At 45.1% G+C, this 21457-nt stretch overlaps 1 long non-coding RNA gene across 1 annotated transcript in view; it reads left to right on the forward strand.

The window, feature by feature from the left end:
* The window catches only part of LOC141579738 (uncharacterized), a 63492-nt gene that overhangs the window by 12185 nt on the left and 29850 nt on the right, over nucleotides 1–21457 (forward strand). The window contains exons 2-5 of the long non-coding RNA XR_012511610.1: nucleotides 2589–2761; nucleotides 3106–3140; nucleotides 3593–3688; nucleotides 10826–12475. This is a non-coding gene — a long non-coding RNA (uncharacterized LOC141579738). The remainder of the gene's footprint in view (nucleotides 1–2588; nucleotides 2762–3105; nucleotides 3141–3592; nucleotides 3689–10825; nucleotides 12476–21457) is intronic.

A 21457-nucleotide genomic window follows, 5' to 3' on the forward strand; every position in this document is an offset into this window, starting at 1 on the left:
TTGATTGCTGATGGAAAGACCTTTTGAAAGTCACAGAAATGTTCTAAAATTAGAGGGTGGTGATGGTGACAACTCTGACTGCACTGAACTGTACAGTTTAAAAGGGTGACATCTACGCATTGTCTCAATTTAAAGAATTAAAAAACAATTGGATTTTTATGTATCACCAATAAACTTAGAAAATATAATGTAAAAATATATTGTTTACAGTATCAACAAAGCATAAAATATATGAGTAAATCTAAGAAAATAATTTTCTAGAGAAAAATTAAAAGGCATTGAAACATACTTTATTTTTTCATTTCAGCCATTTTTAATGAGAGTTGTATATAGGATGACTTTATTCTTGCATCTTCTCCATTGTTTCTTCCTTCTGTTTACCCTTTTCCTTTCCTCTGGATGGTTGAGGACCTTTCTGCGGTCCTGGTCCAGTTTTAGTCTAGTGATAACCCCCTTGCTGGGTGGAGCCCCGTGGATGGTTGTGGCAGCAGCCTTCTCCCCCTGCACTGGGTCAGTGTCAAGGACATGGCTCTTCTGGGAGCCCTGGGCTACTGTGCCAAATTGCTGACCTCTGTGGTGTCCTCCACAGCCGGAACCTTGTCATCTTTGCAAGTGGGCATGGACAAGCAGCCTACGTCTGTCTCAGCTCTTTGGAAAGCAGGGAAGTCAGTCTTCCTGGGCACGTGGGAAAGGGCATTGCAATGCCTTCTGTGGGTCTCACTCTGGTCAGAAGTAACAAAGGGACTGGACTTCGTTTTGGCCACTGGCACTTCAGTGATCACCCCAAAAAGGAAGACTTGAAACTTATTTTAAAAAACCAAAATAAGTGGAGAAAAAAATGAAATTCATGGGTAGAAAATATCGATACTGTAAATATAATATTGTTTAAGATGTCCGTTCTCTCTGAGTGAGCTCAGTGCAGTTTGGATCAAAATCCCAACTGTCTTTTGCAAGGAGCTTAGCGAGCTGAACCTACAGTTTTATGTAGGAGTAAAGAACTAAGAATAGACAAAGAATTCCTGAAGAAGAAAAACACAGAGGGACTTTCATGTCAAATATAAAGTCTCATTATACAGCTCTTAACCATGGGGAAAAGATGAACTCAGTCCCTGTCTGACACCAGGCACAAAGACCAGTTCTGACAAAAAGAGACTTAAACGTGAGAGGCAAAGCCTGTGGAAAGGAAGGGATCATAGTCACATAGGCATGAGGAAGAATTTCTTCAAAAAGTTCCCCAAAGTACTAATTATAAATGAAAAGATTGGTAAATGCAACTACATTAAAATTAAGAATTCCATTCTTTGGTGGGAGGGAAATAGCTCAGTGGTACAGCACATGCTTAGCATACATGAGGTCTTGGGTTCAATCCCCAGTACTTCCATTAAAAAAAAAAAAAAACAACTCTACTCAAAAATACAAATTACTTTAAAAAAAAGGAATTCCATTCCTTAAAAGACAACATAAAGGACAATTTATATGAAATTCACAGTGGCATTCTGGCTTGGTTCCTGAAATGGCAAAAGGACGTTGCTGGGAAAAGTGGTGAAATCAGAATAAAGTCAAGAGTTTAGTTAATAGTAATATATACGTATGTTTGCTTCTTTGCTGTGACACGTGCACTTGGTAATATAAGACGTGAACATTAGGGGAAGTTGGGTGAGGAGTAGATGGATGGTGATTTCTCTGCAACTCTTCTGCAAATATAAATTATTTTTAAATAAAAAGCTTATTCACAAACTGGGAATTGATTTTTGTGATATATGTAATATATCATATTATATATGATCAGATATACTCATATATCAGATATACTCATCTCATCTGAGTAAGCAGACACCTGTAACTTAATGCTCCAGTGCCATCCCATCTCAGTAATCCCTCTTACAACCTGCTGGTAGGAATGTAAAATGGCCCAGCTACTTGGCAAACAAACTGGAGGCCCAGTAATTCCTCTTCTGAGTACATGCCCTAGAGTCACTCTTGCACTTGGAGGACAAGAGTCACCTGGAGGATGTTCACAGCAGCACTGCTCCTAACAGACAAAACCTAGGAACAACTGAAATGTCCATCAACAGAAGATTGGAGAAGCAAATCACCCAGTGGAATATTATATAACAGTGAAAATTGACGCCCATCAGCAATACGCAAAAATAAGGATGAATGTTAGAAACAATGTTGAATCCAAAAAAGTCTTATCTGAGACAACATATAGTATAATATTTTATGAAGTTTGAAATCAAGCAGAATTAAACTTCATGTTATAAAACTGTATATAAAAAAGTAGGGAGTCGATAAACAGAACATTTAGGATGGTGGTCCCTCCAGGGTTGAGGATGGGTCGGGGGCTGGGTTTAGGGAGGGACATTCTAGTGCTTTGAGTGACCTTGGTGACCTTCCTGTTTTTAGGCCAGGTGGGTTCAAGATGATCATTTATCATTATGTCTCATCTCACATACATTATTTTGTATCTATTAAAGGTGGTCAAAATTTTAAAACTTAAAGATAGGTTAGGGAGACAAGCAATGGGCAGAGCAAGCATATTGCCAGGAAGTGTGATGACGGCTTTTTCTTTTCTTTTTTATCTCTAGTGTGTCCAGAGGAAAATGGAATCTTTGAAAGTCTTCAAGAGACAATGGAAGTAACCACCTGTTTTCTCAGCTGGGATTTATGCCAAGAACGTAGAAAAGACTGTGTCTGGAGAACGTGGGTGGATTCACATGAAGATGCTGTTCAGACTCTCAGCAAACCTCCTCTAAGAGCGGTGAGTGCTGTGTCCACCGGGTCTGTTTCTGGTTGTAAATAAGTTCATTTGTGTCACTTTTTAAGATTCCACATATAAGTGATATCATATGATATTTTTCTCTTTCTGACTTACTTCGCTTAGAATGATGATCTCCAGGTCCATCCATGTTGCTGCAAATGGCATTATTTCATTCTTTTTTATGGCTGGATAGTACTCTGTTGTATAAATATACCACAGCTTCTTTATCCGGTCATCTGTCCATGGACATTTAGGTTGCTTCTATGTCTTATGTCTTGGCTGTTGTAACTAGTGCTTCTGTGAACATTGGGGTGCATGAAATTTTTTAATTGTATTTTCTCTAGATATATGCCCAGGACTGGGATTGCTGGATCATAGGGTAAGTCTATTTTTAGTTTTTTTAAGGACCCTCCATACTGTTCTCCATAGTAACTGCACCAGATTACATTCCCACCAACAATGTGGGAGGGTTCCCTTTTCTCCACACCCTTTCCAGCATTTATTACTTGAGTTTTGATGATGGCCATTCTGACTGGTATGAGGGGATATGTGAAGCTAGTTTTGGCTTGTTTTTAGAACAAGGCGTGGTGAGGAGGCTCTGGTGGAGTTGGACTTACACTGGGTTTGGAGGGCGGTTTTCTCCCACGTCTGTTTCAGCTAAGTGACAAGACACTTGGGCTCAGAGTTGAGGGTAATCTGCAGGCTGTCACAAGAGGCTCTGTGTTCCCTTGTGCTGGCCACCCAGAGCCCAGGTGAGGAGGCACCGAGTGGGGACACAGCCCGCAGACCCTTGGTGCTTGCGGGTGTCACTTGCTGACTCTCTGCCCGCAGGACATCCTGTGACACCTCGGGCTGCGCAGCTCTTCGCAATCACCAGTTGGCTTGTGGGATTCTACACTGGACCCGTCAATCTGGTACCGCCACCGGGTGAGGAAACAGTGCAGGAAACCGGGCTGGGAAGGGAAGGGTGCCCTGTGGCTCCAGATTCTCTCCTTTGGGTTCCACCTGAAGCTGGGTCCACCTGGCCAGGAGTGTTATTCTTATTAAAGCATCTTCGCTATGGCCAGTGCCCACTACAGTCAAACCTTTGGGAAGTTCGTAACTGCCTCTCACTAAGTTCTCCAGAATCTTCTACTACATTCTAGGTATGCTGCTTCTATGTCACACATCCTCTTCCTAGTGTTACCTGGGTGAGTGAAATGAGGAGTGAATGTGTGAAGAGACACAAGGAAGGTGGCTCACATGACTGAGCTTCTAAATGAGGACAGGAGGGGAGACCTCTCGTCTTATCTCTGTCTTAGCATTACTTAAATCCTTTTCATCTTTATCTCTTAGCTTTTCTTTTAGACCCCAGTGCCTTGTCTGACCTAATTGTGAAATTTCTCCCTTATGCCAAGACCCTCAAATAATGAAATCCCTTCAATTTGGATTTGGTTGGGAAGAAGTCACAATTGAATGTCCTGAACTAAAGTGTTCCTAAGCCCCCTCCCAGCTGTGAGACAGACCTAGGGGCTTGGGAAAAGGGGTGAGAGGTGACAGCTGATGGGGAACAGGTAGGGACACCCCCATCACGAAGCCATAACGTCCATTCTGGATGTCTCTAATGGGGAGGTGCCTCCTGGCTGGCAGGCGGTGGAAGTACATTGGGCAAGTTACTTTACTGAATCCTACATCTGTAAAATGGGAGTGATAGTAATTGCTTTGCTCTGGGTCAGGAGACTGAGTTGCACTTTTATCTCTGTCCCTTCCCAGCTCAGTGTCTGTAGAAAACGCTCAGCCTTGCTGAGCCTAAGTTTCTTCACTGCCCAGTAAGGAGCTCCGTGTGTCTGCAGGGCCAAATCCCATGTGCTAGGTTATTTACCTGAGTTGTCTTCATCGGAGTAACATGCAGATTGGGGTATGGTTAATCGTTCGTTGAATAGTTCAGTTTTTATTTTGGGGAAACGCCTACTGTACACAGTGCATATGACAAAGGTTTGCATCGTATGAATTATTTTCCCATTTGAAACCCAGAATCTTGCTCAAATGGCTTTCCAACCCACATTGTACTGAAGTATCCTGTTTGTTCCATTAACCATTCACAGAGTCAACTGGGGAACCGCTGTTATTAATTTCAATGGAAAGCTAAAATGCAGTTCATTTTCTATAATTGCAGACCCACGGCCTAAAGAGCCAGCAAAAGCTTTTAATCTGAGGCATTTTTAGAGGAGTATGATCAGAATTACATTGAACATCTTTTGAAGGTACATAATTATGAAAACCTCAATAACGTGGTCATTCAAAGAGCCCAAACCAGAGATGCTAAACTCAACATGCAGGGTACAAGGCAAATTGCCGTCTTCGTTACTGGAGATGGAGAAACGCCCACGGGGAAGGTCGACAGTGTTTGCACGCCTTGCTTTTCTATTTTACTCCAAAGATATGCGCTCTTCATGCCACATGGGAGGGGGATGTAGCACTCCCGTCGCATCTGCAAGACTTTTGTGGCCTCAAAGAGCCTGCCCCGCGGGCGGCAGCACCCTCGCACCCCTTCCCCCCACCCCGTGCTTCGTGCGGCCACCAGGGGGCGCGAGAGCGTCTCTCCCGCAGCCACCCGGGGATGCGCGCTCCCGGAGCTGACGCGTGGCTGCCTCGCAGCACAAGAAAAAACTAACAAGTTCCTCCACTTGCTTCCTGCGTCCGGACTACTCAGGGGTCGCAGGCGTTTACCATCCGTTGGTCACCATTCCATGGGGTTAGAGCGCCCTCTCCCCTTCCCCCAAAGGAGGAAGGACAGTAAGAGGGCAGGGCAGTGCCCCCAGCAGCCAGCTCGCCCCGGGCTCCTTTAACATCGTCACCCCTGCGACTCGGAGAGGGGGTCCGGAGGTGTTGAGAAGCCGCATGCTGGGGAGATGCCCGCTTGCATTCGAAACTGAAATTCGTTTTATAAGACAGGATGCCCAGCAAGGGGGCCGCAGACAGAGAAATCGAGGAGCCTAGCCCCCATCCGGTGGGCGTGCCAGCCCCGCCCTGACCCGGCCCTCGCACCTGCGATGGAGGCAGAGTCAGGGATTCATTCATTCCGACCTGCGCTGTTGGGAAATTTACTGAGCACTGAGCCAGCTTTGGTCCAGGTGGAGGGAGGCAGAGGGACAGCAGGAGCAAACGTGTTGAGGGTTAGGGGGTGGGGGTGGGGGTGGGGTTACGGTCCCCGGCCAGCAGGTGATGGGTCCCCGGTAAACATAAGTCGGGCTAAGGAATCTGGACTTTGTTCAGTGACCTAAGGAACCAGCAACAGTTTGAAAGCCGGGGAGCCCTATGGTCGGACATGAGATTTACCAGGTCCACCCAGTCTTTGCTGTCACCGTGGCTGCAGGGGTAGGAGCGGGGAGCCTTACCCTCACGCAACCAGCGAGGGAGGCAAACACACACACAGAAGGTCCCTGAGGGCCAGGCTTGGCTGTGTTCTTGAATGGTGGAAAGAAAATCTTAGAATTCTATTTATATTTTTCCAAAAACGAAAAAGCAAAAACAAACCAAAAAAAGCGTTACAAATAGTTAAAATACAGATCCATACTGGCACCCTCATGCACTCTGAATGTCAAAGGCCCACGTTATGCAGTAGGTGAGATAAGCCATTCAAAAGAGAGGGTGATGTTGGAGGAACCGTCAGATCTCCACTTGTTTTCAGCATGTGATGACCTAGTGTAGTGTGTGTGTGTCTGGTTGAGTGGATTTAAGGATTTTATCATTTAGTGTTAAGTAAATTAAACCTTGGGAAAGTGGATACGTGGCTTCAAACAAAGATCATGGCACAGAAATTGCAGACAGACATTAGTAATGACAGCACAAGGGAACAGGGAGACAAGGAGTGAGCTGGGGTCTCTGTGAATTCTAGGAAGACCCTCCATCAGCTGCAGGGCAGGGGAATGCAGGGGTCTAATCAGACCTGACCGTCTCTGGCCACCCAGCTTTTATTTTAGAAAAGTCAACAAATCTCTCATTTCAAGAAAAAGATTCTCTAACAATAAGTGAGAACATAATTGTTGTTTTGGTTTGGGTTTCTTTCTCCCCCCAGAGGAAACGTAGGCTATTGGGAGAGCATTTTGAAAATGGGATGTTTGGACATTTCTTTCTGTTATGTCATTTTTATTGTACAAAAATTTTATTAGATTTGTAGTCACAACCCATAAAAAGTCTCATATGTGCACACTTAAAGTTGAATCAGAATTTCTGAATTTTATGAGAATCTACCAAATCTCCTTAACAGGTGTTTGAAAACCATTTGTCAAAAATGTAAAATTTCAAGAACTTTTGATTAGCATGCAAAAAAATGACTGACATCAGAGAAGAAGGAAATTTGCTAGCTAAATTTACACAGCCAAGTTTGTGGAGTTAATGGGTGGGACACAGACTCGTGTAGGCCTAGCCCACACATCTCCATGGGGATCAGCCAGGCTCAGAGAGGTGTCTTATTCTCTGTAACAGCCAGCCTGCCTGGGTCCCCGGTGCTGGCAGCCCTGGGGCAGTGCCTGCAGACATGCACATCCCTCTGGCCTTCTTTTGTTCCTACTTTGTGTTCTTGGGGTCGGGGAGGCATGCCCTTAGCAGGAGAGGAACATTTCTGAGTGGAGAAGGCTGTTCTGGACCCGGGACGGGCCAGGAAGGGGCACGACGCTGAGTGGATGCTCGTGGCCAGGAGGGATGAGGCTGCTGTGACCGTGCCCTGGATTCAGCAGCAGGGCCTGCGGAGTTGAGGGGCTGGTGGGAGGAGGGGTGGGGAGGGCTGGGAGGCCCGAGGCGGTGATAGGGTCCTGGACCTGAAGCCCTTTGCGGCTGCAGCATCGCCTGCAGAGGCTGGGCGTGGGCTGGGTGCCCTCTCCCCGGCAGGCACTTTGGAGACTAAGAGAAACAGCACGGTCCTGGAGCTCGTCCTTGAGGAGCCAGGAGTACTTCTTCCCACATGAAGCTACCATGCATGAGAAGGCTCAGTACAAAGAAAAATAAAAACAGAGCTGGGAAGAGGCCCACACAATGATCAGGTGGAGAGTTATCGTGGGCCTGGGTAGGGAGTGGGGAGCCCCAGAACCCTCTGGGAAGGGCACGCTGTCCGAGGAGCATCTGGGGGGGCAGTGAGTGACCCAGTGTACAGCATTGTGATCCAGTTATACATATATATAGTCTTTTTTTTCCACTTTTTAATTTTTTTTAACTTTTTTTATTGAGTTACAGTCATTTTACAATGTTGTGTCAAAGTATTCTTTATCATTATAGGTTATTACAAGATATTGAATAGAGTTCCCTGTGCTATACAGAAGAAACTTGTTTATCTATTTTATATACACTAGTTAATATTTGCAAATCTCGAACTCTCAATTTATCCCTTCCCATACTTTCCTGTTTGGTAAACATAAGTTTGTTTTCTATGTCTGTGAGTCTGTTTCTGTTTTGTAAATAAGTTCATTTGTGTCTTTCTTTTTGGTTCCACATAGAAGTGATATAGGCATTTTTCTTTCTCTGTCTGGCTTACTTAGAATGAGGATCTCCAGGTCCATCCACGGTACTGCAAATGGCATTATTTCATTCTTTTTTATGGCTGAGTAGTATTCATTTGTATATATACACCATATCTTCTTCATCCAGTCATGTGTCAGTGGGCATGTAGGTTGCTGCATTGAGGATTGTTCTGATCGTGAAGCAGCAGTAAGCACATTAGAGCTGGAACAGATCACGAATTCTGTCCAAGTGGCAGGAACTGCCCAGGGTGGGGCTGATTCTGCTGCTGGGCCAGCCCATGGGGGTGCTGTTTCAATCTGCCTCTTGCTGCTGCCACGTGAGGTGGTGGCAAGAGAATTCTGACAAATCGGTAGACGTCACCCAGGAAGACAAAGGCAGAGGCAGGGTGACAGTGCAGATTTCTGGTCCCTGGTAAGGGCTCACAGAATCTAAGGAGCAGAACGCTTATTGGCTGTGGGACCTGGCCTGGCCCTGGTATGAAGGTGGGACAGGATACGACGCAGTGCTTTCCAAGGTGGGGACCCACATTTCTCCCCCAGCTTCCAGCCCTGGAAGCTAACCTCTATGCCTCAGTTTTCTCTGGCTGTAGAATTGAAATAATTGCAGTACAGATCTTCCTCGACTTCCAAAGGGGTTGTGAACCCAGTAAGCCCATTGTTAAGTTGAAACTATGGTTAAGTCGAAATTGCATTTAAAGTTTCTTCTGTATAGCACAGGGAACTATGTTCAATATCTTGTAATAACCTTTAATGAACAAAATATGAAAACGAATATATGAATGTATATACATGATTGAGACATTGTGCTGTACACCAGAAACTGACACATTGTAACTGACTGTACTTCACTAAAAAAAATAAATTAAAATTAAAGTTAAAACTAAAAGAATATTAAAATAAAAAAGGAAGAAAGAAAGGAAGTGCATTTGATACCCCTAACCTACTGATCATCACAGCATAGCCCAGCCTACCTTCAACGTGCTCAGATCACTTCCATTAGCCTACAGTTGGGCAAACCCATGTAACACAAAGCCTATTTTATACTAGTGTGTTGACTATCTCATGGTATGTGTTGAGTACCGTACTGGAAATGGACAACAGAATGGCTGTCTGGGTCCAGGATGGGGGTCGGTGGGTCCGTGCTTCCCCCTGGTGACCATGGAGCCAAGGGTGAGCTCGGCTGCAGCTGCCACTGCCCAGTATCACGAGAGAGGACTCATCACCAGCCCGGGCAAAGGCCAAAACTCTAGACTCCAAGTATGGTTTCTACTGAATGTGGATTGCTTTTGCATCAGTGTAAAGTCAAAAAAATCCTAAGTGCAAGTGTTATAATCGAGGACCATCTATGTTTATGTCTGTGAAGGGTAAATGGATAAATTCGTGAACTGTGCTTGGTGTGTAGTCAGCTTTCAGTAACTTAGTTGCCACTTCACATAACCACAGAAACCAAAGAAAAAAATTTTTTTCAGGTTGAGATGCCACATTCCTGGAGTTTTCCAAATCTTTTACCGAATTTCAGTGTCGAGCTCACTACTTACATGTGCTGTCTCTGAATCCTGAAGTACATTTGAGACTTTCTGCTAAGACAGTGTAATGTCAGCGCCAAGGGCAAGAACTGAGAAGAGGCTGCCAAGGATGTTCTCCTGTTTAGACATTAAAATGGAAAATTCTGGAAGCAAATAGCTCTGATACAAAGGCGGGGCTGAAATCAGCTGGTTTGACACTAGTAATCAAGAAGGCCAGTCTTGGGGGAGGGTAGAGCTCAGTGGTAGAGCGAATGCCTAGCATGCATGAGGTTCCCTGTTCAGTCCCCAGGATCTCTATTAAAAAAATAATAATAAATAAATAAACCTAATTACCTCCCTTCCAAAAAAACCCAACAAGAATGCCAATCTTTTTCAAAGTCAAGGATAAGTCAAAACAGATTTAGCATAGTTTGCAACCTTGCAAAATTCTTACTTGGTAGGTCTTTAACTCCTGGCCTCTCTGGAGGTCCAGAGGTCCGGCAGAATACAATAGCGTTACTTACACTGTAAACATCCCACAGGGCAAGGGCTGTCCTCATTTTCCTGTGTTGAAAGAATGTTGACCACTGCGGAGCACTCCCCATGGGGAAGACAGATGTAGAAAGAGGTGGAAAGCAATTCTTTCTCCTCTTTTCAGAATGTGCTGTGTGATCAGGATGCTAATGCAATGGATGCACTGAGGTGGTGTCTGTACCAGGCGGTGGACAGGGACAGTTGGGTGGGGCTTCTGGTTTCTGGTGTGTATTTTCCCATCTGCCAGTTTTGTGCAAATAAGTAGGCCCCTTAATCTCAGTTTTCTTCATCATTTGGACCAGGCCGAGAAGGACCGGCACTCCGTGGGAGGGGGATGGGCATTTTCGGAGAGCCTGGCCATGGGAAGGCCCAGGGCCACACCTGCGGTTAAAAAGCGAGAGAGAACCTGCTGATTAGTTCCCCGTGTTGAGGGAAACACACACAATATTGAGAGTGAACAAAAGCTTGAGTTCAGAGGAGCCACTAACAGGAGATAACTCACTCACAGAGCGATTTTCCATCATTTTCAGGGATGAGCAAAGGGAGCCGTATCTCTTGGTGTCTACCCAGAGCTGCGTCATCACCTGCTGAGCCCGATGTGTCAGCCGCTTCATATGCAGTCTCTAAAGCTTGCAGATAGCTAGCGAAGCAAGTATTATTCTCACCTTGCAGATGAGAAACTGAGAGTTGAGGGTAAATGAACTGTCCCCGGGCTTCTAGGGTAGTAAGTGGCAGGAGCAGATCTAGGCGTATCTGGTTCCATGCTGCGTGCGGAGCGCTGGCCTCCCTCAGCGTCACGTGTGGACCAGCAGCTGTCCGTGCTCCTGTTACAGAGCAGGAGAAAAGGAGTGGGGGTCCGGCAAGCGTGCAGGAGCCCACAGCCCACCGTGTGGCCACAGTCGTCCTAGGGTGGGAGATCACCAGCGAAAGTGATGGAAGCTTCCAGTAGTCATTAAACAGTGGGCACACAGGTGGGCCAACCTGCAACAGCCACCCTGTGTTCAGTCTGTTCTGCCACCTAGAGAGGCCTTACCTGACCACTTCTCCCACCCAGGTCCTTTCCATCACATGTTCCCGGTTTACCTGGCTTTGTTTTCTTCATAGCACTTACCGCTGTCTAAAATCTTATTATTTCTTCATTTTGTTGTTTACTCTTCTTTTTAGGATGTAAGCTCAGGAGATCGCTTTGACTTGGTAACTTATGTTCTGAGCACAGTACCTGGAATGCAGTAGATGCTAAATAAACATTTGGCGAGAAGTTAAATCAGTAAGCATTTTCGTGTATTGTACCCGACTAATACTGATTTAAATACTAAGAGTAACGAAGAGACCTCCCCTCTCCCCCGCTTCTGCCACCCCCAAATTTCCACACTCTAGCTGGGAAGACGGACAGGGACAAACTAGACTGAAAAAGCAATGTCTTAGGCGTAGAAATGAAGAAGCAAGGTCCCTGACATGGAAGCGTTCACGTAGAGCTTAGATCACCGCTTTATATACGTGACTCCTGTAGCAGCAACATGGGTACGGGCCTTCCGAGGCTGAGGTTCTGCGCTCTGGGCATCAGTGGGGGCGGGGAGACTTAGAGCCTGTGGGGACTTGGTTGACACAAGGACATCATATTCTTTGGAATGACTTTATGGATGAGATTGAAACCATGGAGCATCATTAGTTAAATCCATTTCACCTGTAACCTGCCTTTGCATCAAGGTTAATTGTTGTTTCAGAAGACTCAAGTGACCTCTGCGCCCCAAGCAGCCTAAACAATCAGATGTTGTCCAGGGAGTTGGCGTCAGCTGTGTCTAGTTAAGCGGAACCATTTAAGGCAGGACTGGAGCGCCGGCCCTCCCACTGGGCATGCGCTTGTGTTGCTCTTTGACCTTTTGACGTCAGGGCCGAAAACACGCTCACCTGGGGCCCCGCTCCCGCCCGCAGAGGCCGGAGCCCAGTTACGCCTGCGCAGATCCACTGCACCGCCCCTTCTTCCAGTCCCTTCCGCGCGCCTCACGCCTGGGGCCGCGCGTCCTGACGCCCCGGCTCCCGGGGAGCGGGGCTGAGGCTCGTCTGCCGACCCTGAGCTGGGCTGACAGCGAAGCGCTCTCCCTGCTGCAAGCCTCCTCCCCGTGTTGTGGCTGCTGCCCGTCCGGCAAGTGGCAGATGGTCCTGGTTCGTGGAGAAACGAGGTGAGATACGAACTCGTCTTCCTTAAATGTTTGCTAAGTATCCACAAGATAAGCTTCGCCGCGGTGAGCACCCACCGCTCTCCACCGGCTGGGGCTCCAGGACCCGGCGTCCCGCCCCGGCGGCGGCGGCGGCGGCGGCGGTGGCGGTGGTGGTGGGCTTTGGGGTGGCAGAACCGGGCTCCTGCCCCGCGGAGGAAGGAAGCGGGCCTAGGAAGGACCCTGGGAGCGGGTCGTGGTCATGGTGTTTGTGACTCCACGCATCCCAGGATCTAAGACATCCTTAGTTGGGTTCTGAGTGGTGGGTGACTGAGGGCTTTTTCATAGAATGTAGGCGACGTAAAGGAAAACTATTTTTACCAGCTGATTCCACCCTCAGAATTCGACGCTGGATAATTGTTGCTTCTTTTCTAAGCGATAGATCTTTCTAGACTTCTCTAGAACTAGTGGTCTGTCAGCGGGCAATCCAAGGCAGGGCCGTGGGATTCACTCTTATACTGAAAACACTTGAGGATGCAAGGTGAGGGCTGATAGAAGTTTGTGCAATAGCCCAAGTGCAAGGCGTTACTTGCAGGTGAGTGCGTTAACGGAGCTCACTCAAGTCAGGTGGACACGTCTCGGTGCTCCGCAGGCAGCGCCGGGGGTGCAGCCGCCTGCCCTGGCGGGCGCGTGGTGACAGGCCTCCCGGGGCGGGTCCTCTACTCCTGTGTTGATGGAGTGTCCGCATCTCTTACCAGCAGTTTGCGGACAGCGGACACCGAGTTTCTGAACATCACCTCTGGAGAGCTTCCGTGTTGCCATGGAAACTAATTGGTAGCATAGTTAAATGGCATGGATTTACACTGTAAAATGGCAAAAGAGCTTTCTAATAAGGACCCCAGGAGTTGAAACCTTCCCTAAAGCAGGCAGAGGAACTAAAGGGAAAAAGCTCACTTCCTGAGTTCCCAGCCAGTGACCAGGCATCAGGTCATCAGGCCAGTGGAATCTTGGTACGGCTCCGTTTATCACCAACTGGGGACAAATGGAGGGGAATCCGGATTATGAAAGAGGAAGTTATAAAGCAGTGATCCAGAGCCCATTTATGTCTCGTGCACATAGTAGGTGCTGGATAAATTCTTTTTTTAAATTTAATTTAATTTTTATTTTTAATTAAAAATTTAACATTTTATTTTATTTTTAACATTTTTGATTTATAATCATTTTACAATGTGTCAAATTCCAGTGTAGAGCACAATTTTTCAGTTATACATGAACATATATATATTGTCACATTTTTTTCTCTGTGAGCTACTGTAAGATCTTGTATATATTTCCCTGTGCTATACAGTATAATCTTGTTTACCTATTCTACAATTTTGAAATCCCAGTCTCTCTCTTCCCACCCCTGCTCCCTTGGCAACCACAAGTTTGTATTGTATGTCTGTGAGTCTATTTCTGTTTTGTATTTATGCTTTGTTTGTTTGTTTTTTAGATTCCACATATGAGTGATCTCATATGGTATTTTTCTTTCTCTTTCTGGCTTACTTCACTTAGAATGACATTCTCCAGGAGCATCTATGTTGCTGCAAATGGCATTATTTCATTCTTTTTTATGGCTGAGTAGTATTCCATTGTATGTATATACCACATCTTCTTTATCCAGTCATCTGTTGATGGACATTTAGGTTGTTTCCATGTCTTGGCTATTGTAAATAATGCTGCTGTGAACACTGGAGTGCATGTATCTTTTCAAATTAAGAGTTCCCTCTGGATATATACCCAGAAGTGGGATTGCTGGATCACATGGTAAGTCTGTTTTTAGTTTTTTGAGGAATCTCCAGTGTTTTCTATAGTGGCTGCACCAATGTACATTCTCACCAACAGTGTAGGAGGGTTCCTTTTTCTCCACACCCTCTCCAGCTTTTATCATTTGTAGACTTTTTAATGATGGCCATTCTGGCTGGTGTGAAGTGATACCTTATTGTAGTTTTGATTTGCATTTCTCTAAAAATTAGTGATGTTGAACATCTTTTCATGTGCTTGTTGGCTGGCTGTCTTTGGAAAGATGTCTGTTTAGGTATTCTGCCCATTTTTTGACTGGGTTGCTTGTTTTTTTGATATTAAGGTGTATGAGCTGTTTGTATATTTTGGAAATTAATCCCTTGTTGGTCACATCATTTGCAAATATTTTCTCCTGTTCTGTAGGTTGTCTTTTCGTTTTGTTGATGATACCCTTAGCTGTGGAATTATCCTTAGTTTTATAGTATCTGGTCTTTAATCCATTTTTGAGTTTATTTTTGTATATGGTGTTAGAAAATGTTTTAATGTCATTCTTACAGGTAGCTGTCCAGTTTTCCCGGCGCCACTTACTGAAGAGACTGTCTTTTCTCCATTGTATATTCTTGCCTCCTTTGTTGTAGATTAATTGACCATAAGTGTGTGGGTTTATTTCTGGACTTTTATCCTGGCCTGTTGATCTATGTGTCTGTTTTTGTGCCAGTATCACACTGTTTTGATTACTTTGTAGTATAGTCTGAAGTCAGGGAGCATAATTCCCCCAGCTGTATCCATCTTTTTCAAGATTGTTTTGGCTGTTTGGGGTCTTTTGTGCTTCCACACAAATTTTTAACATTTTTTGTTCCAGCTCTGAAAATGTCGTTGGTAATTTGATAGGGATTGCATTGAATCTGTAGATTGCCTTGGGCAGTGTGACCATTTTAACAATATTGATTCTAATCCAAGAGCATGGTGTATCTTTCCATCTGTTTATGTCGTCTTCAGTTTCTCTCATCAGGGTTTTATAGTTTCTGGAGCACAGGTCTTTTGCCTCCTTGGGTAGGTTTATTCGTAGGTATTTTATTCTTTTTGGTGTGATGGGAGGACCCAAATGGTACTGTTTCCTTAATTCTTTTTCTGCTTTTTCATTATTAGTGTATAGAAATGCAACTGATTTCTGTATATTAACTTTGTACCCTGCAACTTTACCAAATTCGTTGATGAGTTCTAGTAGTTTTCTGGTTGCTTCTTTAGGGTTTTCTATGTATAGTATCATGTCATCTGCAAACAGTGACAATTTTACTTCTTCATTTCCATTTAGATTCCTTTTATTTTTCTCCTCTGGTTGCTATGGCTAGGACTTCCAAAACTGGGTTGAATAAAAGTGGTGAGAGGGGACATCCTTGTCTTGTTCCTCATCTTAGAGGAAGTGCTTTCCGCTTTTCCCTGTTAAGTATGGTGTTAGCCGTGGGTTTGTCATGTGTGGCCTTTACTATGTTGAGGTATGTTCCATCTATGCCCATTTTCTGGTTTTTTTTTTTTTTTGATCATAAATGGATGTTGAATTTTATCAAAATTTTTTCTGCATCTATTGAGATGATCATATGGTTTTTATTCTTCAGTTTGTTAATGTGGTGCATCACATTGATTGACTTGTGGATACTGAAAAACCCCTGCATCCGTGGATGAACCCCACTTGCTCATGGTGTGTGGCCCTTTCAGTGCATTGTTGGAGTGGATTTGCTAGTGTTTTGTTGAGGATTTCTGCATCTGTAGTCATAAGAGATATTGACCTGTGATTTTCCTTCTTCATGGTGTCTTTGTCTGGTTTTGGCATCAGGCTGGTAATGGCCTCACAGAGCGAGTCTGGAAGGGCTCCTTCCTCTGCAGTTTTCTGGACTAGTTGCAGAGGGATAGGTGTTAACTCTTCTCCAGATGCTTGTCGAATCCACCTGTGAAGCCGTCTGGTCCAGGACTCTTGTTGGGGCTTTAATTCCTGATTCACTTTCAGTGCTGGTAACCGGTCTGCTCACACGGTCTGCTGCTTCCTGGTCCAGTCATGGCGGGTCCAGTACCCTTCTAAGGAATTGCCCATTTCTTGTTCGCTGTCCTCTTGTTAGTGTGCAGTTGCTCATAGTAGCCTTTTATGACCCCTTCTGTTTCTGTGGTGTCAGCTGTAACTTCTCCTTTTTCATTTCTAATTTTATTAATTTGGGCCCTCTCCCTTTTTTTCTTGATGAATCTGACTAAAGGTTTATCAATTTTATCTTTTCAAAGAACCAGCTTTTAGTTTCATTTATCTTTTCTATTGTTTTTTAGTCTCTGTTTCATTTATTTCTGCTCTAATCTTTGTGATTTCTTTTCTTCTACTAACTTGGGGGTTGGTTTGTTCTTCTTTCTCCAGCTGCTTTAGGTGTAAGGTTAGGTTGTTAACTTGAGATTTGTCTTGTTTCCTGAGGTAGGCTTCTGTCGCTGTAAACTTCCCTCTGAGAACTGCTTTTGCTGCATCCCAGAGGTTTTAGATCATTGTGTTTTCGTTTTCATTTGTCTCAAAGTATTTTTTGATTTCCTCTTTGATATCTTCAGTGATCCATTGGTTGTTCAGTAGCATAGTGTACAGCCTCCACGTGTTTGCAGTTTTTTCCTTGTAGTTGACTTCTGACCTTATAGTGTTGTGGTCAGATAAGATGCTTGGCATGATTTCAGTTTTCTTAAGTTTACTGAGGCTAGCTTTGTGGGCCAGCGTGTGGTCGATTCTGGAGACTGTTCCATGTGCACCTGAGAAGAATGTATGTTCTGTCATTTTCTGATGGAATGCTCCATAGATATCAACTAAGTCCATCTGGTCTAATGTGTCATTTAGGGCCTGCATTTCCTTACTGATCTTCTGTCTGGGTGATCTGTCCGTTGATGTGAGTGGGGAGTTAAGGGCCCCCACTATTGTGTAATTGCCCATTTCTCCTTTTATGTCTGTTAACAACTGCCTTACACAGTGAGGTGCTCCTCTGGTGGTGCGTATACTTACCATTGTTACCTCCTCTTCTTGGATTGGTCCCTTGAGCATTATGTAGTGTCCCTCTTTGTCTCTTGTAACGATGTTCACTCTAAAATCTATTTTGTCTAATACAAGTATTGCTATTCCAGCTTTCCTTCGGTTTCCATCTGCATGGAATGTCTTTTTCCATCCCCTTACTTTCAGCCTGCAGAGTCTCTAGCTCTGAAGTGGGTCTCTTGTAGACAGCGTATATATGGGTCTTGTTTTTGTATCCATTCAGCCAGTCTGTGTCTTTTGGTTGGAGCATTTAATCCGTTTACATTTAAAGTAATTATCAATTCATATGTTCTTATTGCTTTTTTGTTGTTTTGGGTTTGTTTTTGTAGGTCTTTATTATTTTTCTCTTCTCTTTTCTTGTGGCTTCATGGCTATAGAAGTTACTTTAACATTTGTTGTAAAGCTAATTTGGTGGTGCTGAATTCTTTTAGCTTTTGTTTATCTGTGAAGTTTTTGATTTCTCCATCAAATCTGAATGAGAGCCTAGCTGGATAGAGTATTCTTTTATTAAAAATTTTTTTTAAATAGACTTCATTCTTTTAGAGCAGTTTCAGGTTCACAGCACAATTGAGCAGAGAATACAGAGAGTTCGCACATAGCCCTCCCCACTCACACATATATACTCCCCTACCTTCAGCGTCCCTCATCAGTCGGGCATATTTGGTACAAGTGATGAACCAACATGGGTACATTATTATCAGCCAGAGCTGGGTAGAGTATTTTTGGTTAAGTTTTCCCCTTTCATCACTTGAAATATATCGTGCCACTCCCTTCTGGCCTTTAGAGTTTCTGCTGAAAAACCAGCTGATAACATTATGGGAGTTTCCTTGAGTGTCATTTGTTGCTTTTCTCATGCTGATTTTAATATTTTCTCCTTATCCTTAATCTTTGTCGGTTTGCTTACTACATGCTTTGGTGTGTTCCTCTTTGGGTTGGTCCTATGTGGAACTCTCTTTGCTTCCTGGACCTGGGTGACTGTCCTTTCCTAAGTTAGGGAAGTTTTCAGTTATTGTCTCTTCAAAAATTTTCTCAGGTCCTTTCTCTCTCCTCTTTCTGGCACCCCTATAATGCAAACATTAGTGCACTTCATGTCATCCCAGAGTTTTCGTAAACTATGCTCATTTCATTTTTTTTTTTCCTGTTCTGCAGTAGTGATTTCCCCAGTCTGTTTTCTAGCTCACTGATCCGTTCTTCCGCCTCATTTAATCTACTCTTGGTTCCTTCTAGCGTGTTATGTATTTCAGTGATTTTAGTCTTCAACTCTCGGTATTCTCTGTATTTTCCAACTCTTTGCTAAAATCTTCACTCTGTGCATCTATACTCCTCTTGAGTTCTCTGAACATCTTCACCACCATTACCCTACACTTTCTCGGATAGATTGCCTGTCTCCTTATCACTGATTTCTTCTGGGATTTTACCCTGTGCCTTGGCCTCGGACATACTCCCCTGCCGCCTCATGTTGTTTATCTTCCTACTTGTATTTTCAGGTGGGTTAGTTATGTGTCTCCCTCTGTGGGAGATGTTCTGTGCGTCCCAGCAGTGCACTCCTCTCTTGCCACCCCAGGGCCAGGGTCCAGCTGGTCCCAGTGTGGTCTGGCTTGTGTGTGGACTCCTTCCACAGGCTTTGGGATGTTGTTTTCTTATTTTTAGTATCTGCCCGCTGGTGGATGAGGCTGGACCAGAGGCTTATGCAGGTGTCCTGGCAGGAGGAGCCAGTGCCTGCCCACTGCTGGGTGAAGCTTGGTCCTGGACCTCTGGTGGGTGGGGCCGTGTCGAGGGGCATTCTGACGCTCAGGAAGTCTGCTGATGGGTGGGGCTTTGTTCCCACCCAGGATGTTGTTTGGTCTGAGGAGGGGCAGTCCCTCCAAGAAGACTGCTCAGAAGAAAACAGGAGCTTCTTCAAAAGAAACGCCTTACCGGTGTGGTTCCCTCTCTGCGGTTCCAGTTGAAGGAGATCTTTTTTGCTGGGTTCCAGTCTTTTCTTTCAGTGGTCGTTTAGCAGTCAGCTGTGGTTTCGTTGTAGTCGCGAGGAGAGGCGAGCTCGTGGTCCTGCTACTCTGCCATCTTGTATAAATCCTTATTCAAATGACCACAGGGGAAAGAACCACGTCAGGCACTTGAATGTGCTTGGGTATTCAAGTCTTAAGGCAGCTTAAACGGTCCCCTTCAGCCTGTAGCTTGAACGCCCCACTCTGTTTCTAATGCGTTGATTTAACTTGGCACTTTAAGAATAGTTAACTTCAACTTTTAACTTTAATACTTTAAGTTAGTAAGTCTGAACTAATGGGGTTTTTACTCTACGGCACCCTGGGAGCTCCATGTGTGATGAACGGGGTGATGCAGCCTTAGAAGCTGAAATCCAGATTTGTTACCTTCAAATTTAGTTTTAATCATTTATCTGATTAAAGTCTAATATTTGAGAAATTGTGAGCAGTCCACGTCAGTACACGAGAGAATGGATGCCAGGAAGCTGCAGCCCCCATGGTCCCGCAGAGAGAAGAGTGCGCAGCCCTGAGGGAGGGGGCGCCTCTGTCTGAAAACCAGCCCACGAGGCCCAGTAGCCTGAGAGACCGAACCCTCTGAACCTGCCTCCCACGTTCTCCTGTGAGAACCTGTCTCTGGATTTAAACACAAGTTGCATTTGCTCTAGACAAGTTGGTGACAGTGATCTCTGCTGGACTGCCTTTTTCCCCTCCTGGAAAATGAAAAACTGGTTCAGTGACTCCAGATAGCTTGGAAACTGGCAACAGGATGGTGGCGATGTCGCTGTGTCCCCAGCTGTTATGAAATCTCCCCTTAGATCTAGGCTGCAGCTCCAGCTCCCAGGCTGTCTAGGTCAGTGTGTTGTCTTTAATTCCCACTCTGGCCCGTTTCCCATGTGTTTTTAAAGGTATAATTGACATACAGCAGACGAGCGTCAGCTGTACAATGAGATTTGCTACCTGCATACATTGCCAAATGGTCACAGTAAGTCTTGTTAACATAGTGACCGTAGTTACAGTAAATTTTCTTGTGATGAGAACTTTTTAACATGCAGGTACTGGGGATGGAACCCACCTGTGCACACTGAGCACACGCTGTGGTGCTCTACCACTGAGCTCTACCCTGTGATGAGAACTTCCGGGATCTACTCTCTCAGTAACTTACAGATACGCAGCCCAGTATTAACCGTAGTCACCGCGCGATACACTGCATCCTCATGACTCCGTTATAACTGGAAGTTTGTACCTTTTGATCCCCTTCACCGATTTCTCCCGTACCCACCCCTGCTTCTGGCAACACCAATTTTTTTTTTTTTAAAGATTCCACATATGATAAGGTATTTTCTTTGACTTATCTCACTCAGCTTAATGCCCTCATGGTCCATCCATGTTGTCCCATATGGCAAGACTTCATCCTTATGGCTAAACAGTGTCCCACTATGTAGATATACCACATCTTCTTTCCCACTGTGCGGATACACCACATCTTCGTCATCACCCATCGATGGACACTCAGGTTGTCTTCATATCTTGGCTACTGTGAATAATGCTGCAGTGAACGTGGGTGGGGGGCACGCTGATAACTTTCCCCCACATGTTCTTTGTGGGAAAGCATTATAATAAGAACCACTGCAAACTGGCGTCAGTTTTTCTGTATTTCACATGGTTCAGAAACTAAATCTAAACAAATCTTGACTGTTTAAAACAATGATAACGATGACTCATTGGAGAAGATGGCAAGGAGCAGCCATGGTAGTGGTCACCCTGTTAGACTGGGGAGAGGGACAGGAGTCCAGGGTTGTCCTATCGTGCAGATGGGGACAGGGCTTTGGGTGGAGAAGGCGGGAGAGGGTTGGGGGGAAGAGTACTTGACTGTGGAGAAACCTGACACACAAGTGGCCGTAAATCGTGTTGACAGTGGGTACCCCTATGTGACATGCGGGGAGCTGCACGTGGCGCTCTTCCTCCCCCAAAGCCATAATCCCAGTGAGAAAAAACAGCAGACACCAGTAGAGGGCAGCCCTCAACACCCCCGACTTCAGCACTGTCAAGACCCTCATAAACCAGGAGGGTCTGAGCACGTGGCACAGGGAGCGTCTAAGGAGACATGACGGCTAGTTGGCACGTGGTGTCCTGGGTGGGACCCTGGGAAAAGGACACTAGGCCGAGTCTCCCTCTGGAGTAAGCCTGGGTGCT

Source organism: Camelus bactrianus, chromosome 14, assembly GCF_048773025.1.
Source record: "Camelus bactrianus isolate YW-2024 breed Bactrian camel chromosome 14, ASM4877302v1, whole genome shotgun sequence".
NCBI lineage: Eukaryota > Metazoa > Chordata > Mammalia > Artiodactyla > Camelidae > Camelus > Camelus bactrianus.